At 42.5% G+C, this 9129-nt stretch overlaps 1 non-coding gene across 1 annotated transcript; it reads left to right on the top strand.

The window, feature by feature from the left end:
• Window positions 1-2030: 2030 nt before the first annotated feature.
• Window positions 2031-2164, top strand: LOC117309963 (U11 spliceosomal RNA). Its single transcript, XR_004524235.1, has one exon. It is a non-coding gene; the product is annotated as a U11 spliceosomal RNA (small nuclear RNA).
• Window positions 2165-9129: the final 6965 nt, after the last annotated feature.

Here is a 9129-nt window from a genome sequence, read left to right as displayed (position 1 = left end):
AGCATAATGCCCTCCAAGTTCATTCATGTTGCTGCAAATGGCAAAATTTCATTCTTTTATATATAAATATAAATATATTTCTTTTTTATCCATTCATCTGTTGATGGACACTTAAGTTGCTTCCATATGTTGGCAATTGTAAATAATGCTGCTATGAACATTGTGGCGCATGTATATTTTCACATTATTCTTATTTTTTTCAGATGTATACCGAGGGATGGAATTGCTGGGTCGTATGATAGTTCTGTTTTTAGTTTTTTGAGAAACCTCCATAGCGTTTTCCACAGTGCACCACTACAGGTGGGAGGCAAGATAAACACAAAACTGTTAATAGTAGTTTGGGAAAAGCATTCTCACATTTCTGTACTGTATCAATTTCTTTACAATTAACACAAAGTTTTTATATTAAAAATGAAGTATAAATGAATGATTCCATTTTTATGCCTTTCTGGAAAAGGCAAAACTACAGGGCCAGAAAAGAGGTTGCCAGGATTGGGAATGGGGGGAGGAGTTGACTAGAAAAGGGGACAAAGGAATTTTTTGGGATGATAGAAATGTTTTGATTGATTGTGGTAACAGATACATGTCTGTTCAAGTTTGTTAAAACTCACAGAACTGTATGATAAAAAAATGTGAACTTATGGGCTTCCCTGGTGGCTCAGTGGTTAAGAATCCACCTGCCAATGCAGGGGACACGGGTTCCAGCCCTGGTCTGGGAAGATCCCACATGCCGCGGAGCAGCTAAGCCCATGCGCCACAACTACTGAGCCTGCACTCTAGAGCCCGTGAGCCACAACTACTGAGCCCACGTGCCACAACTACTGAAGCCCACGCGCCTAGAGCCTGTGCTCCGCAAGAAGAGAAGCCACCGCAATGAGAAGCCTGCACACCGCAAGGAAGAGTAGCCCCTGCTCACTGCAACTGGAGAAACCCCGCGTGCAGCAACGAAGACTCAACGCAGCCAAAAAAAAAAAAAAAAGGTGAATTTACTGTATACAAATTATACCTCAAGAAACCTGACTTTAAGAAATGAAATAGAGAAAATATAGAAAGCACGGACTATATTTTTAAAATAATTTTAATTGCACAAGTAATAAAATGCACAATAATAAAATAATCTATACTTTTAAAAAATGAGAACATTACAGGTAAATCTAAAGTTTTGTGTGTCTCTGCCCTCATCCAGATTCCCTCTCTCCCTCCTTTCCAGAGGTAATTGATATGTGTTAATAATAGAAACATGTAGCCATTGAAAATAAAGCACTAGGTTTTGTGTGCACACGTATGCTCTTTATTACGGTATCATGCAGTACCGTATTCAACACCTTCTTCATTCAATTTTTTTATACCTGTTGATAAAGCGCAGTATTACTTTGTTTCCGTTAATGGTGTCGTGCTGTAACTTATTCTGCAACTTTTATCAGTCAATTTTTTTGATGTCTAATTCACTCTTTAGAAGTACAGCAGATGGCATTCCACTTTATGAACCCACCACATTCTGCTCTTTCATTGTTGTGTAGGTGAAGATTAATTAGCTCCCAGTTTTTTGCTCTTCCAGGGATCCGGTGCCTCCAGTGCTCACGTGCTGGGGCAGCTTCAGGGTGGACGGCTAGGAGTGGCACAAGTTTGTGCATTTTCAATTTTAACAGGATGGGATTTGTGCCTTCCCCAGATAGGCACCCACAGCTGCGGGGAAGTAGGTCTTGCAGAGCCCCAGACCAGCTGTAAGCCGTCACGGTTCCCTCCCACAAACCCCTCCTCCCCGCCCCTCCCTCTGCACCCGCCGGCATCTTCCCAGCAAGCACTGCGCATATTTGCATATAACTCAAGTGTTAGATTTACTTTTAAATGAAAATCCAAAAATAAACGATAGAATCTCTTTATGAAGCCTTCTCTCCGGCTCAGAAGTTCCTGCAGTTACACCCTCAATTTCGGGAACTCTGAGTAGAAAATTGCATCGACTTTGTTTTCACCTTTATCATAAAAGGGATTTGCCGACACTGCCACCCTGCTGCTATCGCTAATGCGGTAAAAAGGGCTTCTGTCGTGAGTGACACACGTGGGGCAGCTCGTTTGTTCTTCGTGCGGAATCGACATCAAGAGATTTCGGAAGCATAATTTTTTGAAAACTGGGCAGCTAGTGATCGTTGGTCCTGGCGCCCTACTTTTCCAGTATAAAAATACAGAGTACTTTGTTTTCAATAGTTAAAGTAATATGAAAGTATTTTTCGTGAGCGTGGGGGTCCACTGTTTTTTCAGCCGAGCCGGGCTGGAGCCCTGGTCCGAGAAAGTCCCGTATGTCCTGGAGTAGGAATCCCGTGCGCCGCGATTGGTGAGCCCACGTGCCGAAACTATTGAAGCCCATGCATCTAGAGCCTGTGTTTTGCAACAGCTAAAACCAGCGCAGCGCCAAGTCCGCGCACCGCAACAAAAGGTAGCCCTGGCTTTTCACAGCAGCGCAAGCCCGAGCGCAGTAACAGAGACCCCAAGCAGGCAAAAATAAATAAATAATTTTTAAAAAAAAAAAAAAAAAAAAAAAAATCTGGTGATAAATTCTCTTTATGGTGTACGATGTTTAGTTTTCAGAAATCTAGGGGAGGTGTCGGGGTTGTGAACTGTTTGTGAAGACTGCTTTCACAAGTAAACAATTGTTTTTTTTTTTTCTAAATAGCAGAAGCAGGTACTTTTCTCCTTTCACAACTTAGGAACGTAAGCAACGAAGATGATATATTTGTCCGTGAGTGCACTGCTCTAAGCCGAGAAAAAGACTTTTCGTACCCTTTGCAGTTGTTTGTCTGCAAAAGCGATGGAATTATCATGCAAAAAGTATTTTGTAAAAATTTATCCCGTTGAGAAATTGGGATTGACATGTATGCATAAACAGTAGTATGTATGGAACAGGTAACTAATAAGAACCTGCTGTACAAAAAAAAAAAATCCCCTCCTTTTTTTTACCAGATGTACGTATCGCTTTGTAAAGCTGTGTTGATGTTCATATAGCTTTTGTCGTTTAAAAACGTAGAGGCAATACCTTAAAACACCAGTGAAGTAGCGCTTTCTTACTGCTGATAGCAACCACCTTTCTGGAGAGCAATTGGGCAAGAGACATAAAAATCTAAAACCTTCAAAAAAATTCGTGTCTCAAGAATACGTTCTCCCATGAGATTTAGGGAATTCCCTCACAGTTCAAGGGTTACGACGGTTCGCTGCCACTGCAGCTGGCGCAGGTTAGATCCCTGGCCGGGAAACTAAGATTCTGCCGCCCAATGGGGACGAAAAGAAAAGAGAAAGATTTAGCTACAAGGATTCATTAATTCTAACAAATGTATCGTGTACTCATATGTAGTGGTCCCTCCATATCCGTGCAGGATGGGAAAGGTGGTTCCAGGATCTGCCGTTGGATACCAAAATCCGTACATATACAAATGCTTTATATAAAGCGGCCTACGGACTTCCCTCATGGCGCAGTGGTTAAGAATTTGCCTGCCACTGCTGAGGACACGGGTTCAAGCCCTGGGCCAGGAAGATCCTACATTGCCGCAGAGCAAGTAAGCCCGTGTGCTACAACTACTGAGCCTGCACGCCCAGCCTGTACTCAGCAACAAGAGAAGCCACCGCAATGAGAATCCCGCACGCCACAACAAAGAGTAGCCACTGCTCGCCGCAACTAGAGAAAAGCCCGCACACAGTAAGAAAGACCCAATGCAGCCAAAAGCAAAACAAAACAAAAAACGGCCTAGTGTTTGCATGTAACCTATGCACACCCTCCAGTTATATTTTAAATCATCTCTAGATTACTTATAATACCTAATACAATGTAAATGCTATGTAAAATAGTTGCAGGGAGGTGGCAGATTCAAGTTTTGCTTTTTGGAATTTTGGAACTTTCTGGATTTTTTTTTTTTTTTTTTTTTTTTTTAATCCATGGTTGGTTGAATCTGTGGATGCAAAACCTGGGGATACAGAGGGCTGGCTGTATTATTTTGCTCACTTAACAAATGAGAAAACAGAAGCTCTGAGAGGCCCAGATCACAGAGCTAGAAAGTAGCAGTCAAGAGGTGAGCTCAGGTCTTCTGAGAGGAATCCTTTGCTCTCACAGCACAGAATACCCAAGGAGGATGTCAACTAGAGTGACATCTGTTAGAGAAGGAAAATTTATTAGGAAAGTGAAGCTTTTTTCTTTTTACTTATCCGTATTTTCCAGTTTTCTAAGAAAATATGGAGTACACGAAAAGATTAGAGAAATAATGAGGACACATAGTCACTGGAATACAAATGATGAAAAACAAAATCAGACTCACAAAGAAGCCAGTCACAGAAGACCATATATTATATGATTCCTTTTACACAAGATGTTCAGAAGAGGCAAATCTATAGAGACAGAAAGTAGGTTAGAGATTGCCTGGGACTGGAGTTGAGAGCAGGGACTGACTACAAATGGGCATGAGGGATCTTTTTGGGGTGAAGGAAATGTTCTAAAAGTAAATTATGTTGCACAACTTTATAAATTTACTAAAATCATTGAATTGTACACTTAAAATGGATAAGTTTTATGATATGTAAATTATATTTTAATAAAGCTGTAAAAAAAATCAAGGGCTAAAAGGAGAAAAGTTCACTCAGCTAGGAGCCTGAGAATATATAATCAGTTTATGGAATAAGTTCCCTACTTTAGAAACTTTAAAAAAAATAAATTTATTTATTTTTGGCTGCGTTTGGTCTTCGTTGCTGCGCGCGGGCTTTCTCTAGTTGCGGCGAGCAGGGGCTACTCTTCCTTGCAGTGATCGGGCTTATTGTGGTGACTTCTCGTTGCGGAGCACGGACTCTAGGGTGTGCGAACTTCAGTAGTTGGGGTACATGGGCTCAGTAGTTGTGGCACATGGGCTTAGTTGCTCCGTGGCATGTGGGATCTTCCCAGACCAGGGATCGAACCAGTGTCCCCTGTGTTGGCAGGCGGATTCTTAACCATTGCACCATGAGGGAAGTCCCTAAGAAACTTGACTTAAGTAGATTTCTTGTATTTTGAGCTTCTGTGTGTTAGCTGAAAACTTTTCACTCACTCATTAAAACCCTTTAATGGCACCTAACTAGCTTGGGTTAACATCCTGTAAATTTTGAGTGACCCACCACCTTCTTTGTTCTCAGGGCTCAAGCCACACTGGTCTTCTTTCGGTTTCTCCGAAGCCACTACTCTCCTCAACTTAGGACCTCCAGAAATTTCTCTCCTCCACCTGGAAATACTCTTTCTCAACGGCCTGTCTTCCTCTCCCCTTCTCCCAAAGTGGCTAACTCCTCCTCGTTCTTCATATGTCAGTTCAAATGTCACTTCCTCAGAGAGGGCTTCCTTGATCCCTCCAATCCTCACTAGGTTAGCTCCCCTACACTCTATTACACTCTTTCATGGCACCATATACTTCTCTGCAGAACATTATCATGATTGTTATTAATGTATTAGTTGCAAAGTTAATTGTTCAATATCTATATTCCCCAGCCAGATGTCACGTACGTGAGGGCAGGGAACTTATTTATGTCTTATAGACCACTTGTGTCCATGGTTTCTGGTGTAGTACCTGGCACATAATAGACATTCAATACATTTGTAGAGCATTTCACAATCCATGAAGTTCTTGTGTATATACAATTACATTGGCCACTATTTACTAAGCACCTACTATGTCCTAGGATATAGGAGTAAACAAGATAGCATGTTTCTGTCCATTCTAGAGAGTTGACTGTACTCTCCTATGTATGACAAAACAGTCTTCTCATTTTACAGGTAATGAAGATTACACCACTTTCAAGAAAGTAGCAGACCCTTCTGAAATTAAAATAGAATTACTTCAAATAATATCAGAGACTCCCAACTGGATGGGTTTACTGCAGGCGGGTGGGGGAAGAGGAGATGGTTCAGGGAGATGGATTTTGAGAGGCTAGGAAGCTTTGGTATTTTGAAGGATGGAAGAGAAGAGGGTGTCAATTTGTCAGAAGAGAAGAGGAAGTTTCCATCCTTCAGATGGGCAGATGCCAGCATAGCTCCTCTCTTGAAACCAACCAAATCTGGTTCCTGAGATCCCCTATCTCGGATGTTGGGATCAGTGACCACTGATAAGAAATGAAGGTCACACAAAAATTGTAGTCTATACACTAACTGAAAAGGAAATTAAGAAAATAATTTCATTTACAATAATATCAAAAAGAATAAAATACTTAGGAATAAATTTAACCAAGGAGGTGAAATGTAGCCAAGGAGGAGTGTAACTTGTACATTACAACTACAAAACATTGCTGAAAGAAATTAAAGAAGGCAGAAACAAATGGAAAGACATTCCATGTTCACAGGTTGAAAGACTTAATCTTGTTAAGATGCCAGTACTAGCCAAAACAAACTGTGGATTCAATGCAATCCCTATAAAAATCCCAATGACATTTTTTACAGAAATATTTAGAAAAACCCATCCTAAAATTCATTTGGATTCTCAAGGGACCCTGAATACCCAAAACACTCTTGAAAAAGAACAAAGTTGGAGGACTAAACTTCCCGATTTCAAAACTTACTACAAAGAAAACTAAGTAAAAATTTTGTGGTATTGGTATAAAAACAGACATATAGACCAATGGAATACAATAGAGAGTCCAGAAATAAATTGTGGCATCAAATGATTTTTGATAAAAGTGCCAAGACCATTCAATGGAGAAAGGACAGTTTTTTCAGCAAATAGTGTTAGGAAAACTGGATATCCACATGCAAAAGAATGAAGTTGAAATTTTACCTTAAACCACATACAAAAAATAACTCAGATCAAAGATCTAAACTTAAGAGCTAAAACTATAAGGTGCTTAGAAGAAAACAGGAGAAAAATTTTATGACATTGTGTTTCGTAATGATTTCTTAAATATGACACCAAAAGCACAGGAAACAAAAGAAAACATAAGTAAATTGGACTTCATCAGAATTTACAACTTTTGTGTATCAATAACCGCTAACAATAACCACTACAGAATGGGAGAAATTATTTTCTCTGTCCCAGACCAACTTTTTCCTCTTCTATGGTGTCACCTCCTGCCCGTGCCAGAGGATGAAACTCTAGGGCTGTCAGGACCAGGCCTTGAGTGGAATCTGCAGCAGGCCTGCTGTGGTGGGACCAGCTGAAGAATTCATGCCTGAGCTGGAGGAGCAGTGGGCTCCCCTACCACCCTGCTGTGGCCTTCCCAGTACGCGGGCCCAGGGCCCAGTGTGACCAGAACAGCGAATTTGGAAGAGGAGGAGGAAATCCTTTTGTTTGATATCTCTGGAGTTGTAAATGTTGATAACCAATTAAAAACAAAAACAAACAAACAAAAAAAACTTCAGGCATCCTCTGGACTCTACATTATCCATCTGTGAAGAGTTATGCCCTATGGGTCCCCAGAGTGGGCAGCCTCTGGTCTCTATTCCCAGGTATCTACTTCCAGCTGGGGACACTGTCTCCAGCTGCCTGGCCAGCTACTAATTCTGCAATTTCAACATGTCCACAACTCAATTCATAATTTTTATCCCTACTTCCCTTTAGATTCCCATCCCCCCATCAAACCTGCTTCTCCTCTTGTTTCCTCCACCTCAGTGAATGGCACCTCCATCACTTAGTCACCTCCAAAAGACCACTCTAAGACCACCTCCTGAATCCCCACCGTCATCACCTGTTCTGTTATATTACAGCCAGAACCTCCTAATTGGTCTTTTGACTTCCTGTCATGCTGCCTTCTTCTTCTTTTTTTTTTTTTTTAGTATTTATTTATTTTGGCTGCGCCAGGTCTTAGTTGCGGCATGCGAGATCTTCGTTGCAGCATGTGGGGTCTTTTAGTTGCAGCATGTGGGCTTTCTTAGTTGTGGCATTCAGACTCCTAGTTGCAGCATGCATGCGGGATCTAGTTCCCTGACCAGGGATCGAACCCTGGCCCCCTGCGTTGGGAGCGCAGAGTCTTACCCACTGGACCACCGGGAAAGTCCCCTGTCATGCTGCCTTCTCGTCTTCATTCTTTTTTTTAAATTTATTTTTATTTTTGTCTACGTTGGGTCTTCGTTGCTGCGCGCGGGCTTTCTCTAGTTGCGGCGAGCGGGGTTACTCTTCATTGCGGTGCGCGGGCTTCTCACTGAGGTGGCTTCTCTTGTTGTGGAGCATGGGCTCTAGACGAGCAGGCTTCAGTAGTTGTGGCACGTGGGCTCAGTAGTTGTGGCTCTCAGGGTCTAGAGCTCAGGCTCAGTAGTTGTGGTGCACGGGCTTAGTTGCTCTGAGGCATGTGGGAATCTTCCTGAACCAGGGTTCGAACCCATGTCCCCTTCATTGGCAGGCAGATTCTTAACCACTGCACCACCAGGGAAGCCCTCATCTTCATTCTTAACTCCTCCAATGGCCTTCCTTTCCCTTAGAATTAACCTTGTGCTTCTCATCGTGGTCTACAAGACCCTGCATGAGCTGGCAGTGGGATCTTCTTTTTACTCCTTTTTTTTCTGTCACTCTGCTCCAGCCTGACTGGGCTTCTCCAAGTTCCTCCAACACATGGATTTCACAGCCTTTGCCTGTGCTGTTTCCCCATAGAATCCTGGAATGTTCTGCTTCCAGATCTTCAGCTGGCTCCTTCTCATCCTCCATGCCTTAGCTCCTGAGCCAGGCCTTTCCTGTTCTCACTGTGTCTAGTTATATCCCCTCCCCAGTCACTGTCTCTCTCACGTCTCCTTTATAGCCCTTACTGACACCTGGCATATCCTGTCCCTTGTCTATATCCACTTCCCTCCTCTCTCCCCCACTTCCCCTCTTTTTCTACCCCCCACAATGTATACACTCTGCAATAGAATGTCTATGAGAACAGAGACAAAATCTATTTTATTCACACGGGACTCCCAGCCCCTGGAACATTGCCTGGTACATAGAGAGCACTCAAAAATCTGTGTTTACTAAAGACTGCCTGCACTTTTGTGTCTACCTCCCCACCCCTCGCAGCTCACCCCACCCTCTGTATCACATTCTCGGAAGCCAGAAGCCACTAATAGATGGGGACTGAATCTGGAAGGGAGGAAGTTCCGCCCGTGGGTGCAAAAAAAATATATTGGGGATGAATCCAGATACAGTTAAGTGAATCACCTCCTCCCCA

The sequence above is a fragment of the Tursiops truncatus genome, chromosome 1 (genome assembly GCF_011762595.2).
Source record: "Tursiops truncatus isolate mTurTru1 chromosome 1, mTurTru1.mat.Y, whole genome shotgun sequence".
Taxonomy (NCBI): domain Eukaryota; kingdom Metazoa; phylum Chordata; class Mammalia; order Artiodactyla; family Delphinidae; genus Tursiops; species Tursiops truncatus.
The sequence above is the reverse complement of the archived record's forward strand: the minus strand, read 5'-3'. Positions and strand labels throughout refer to the sequence as shown.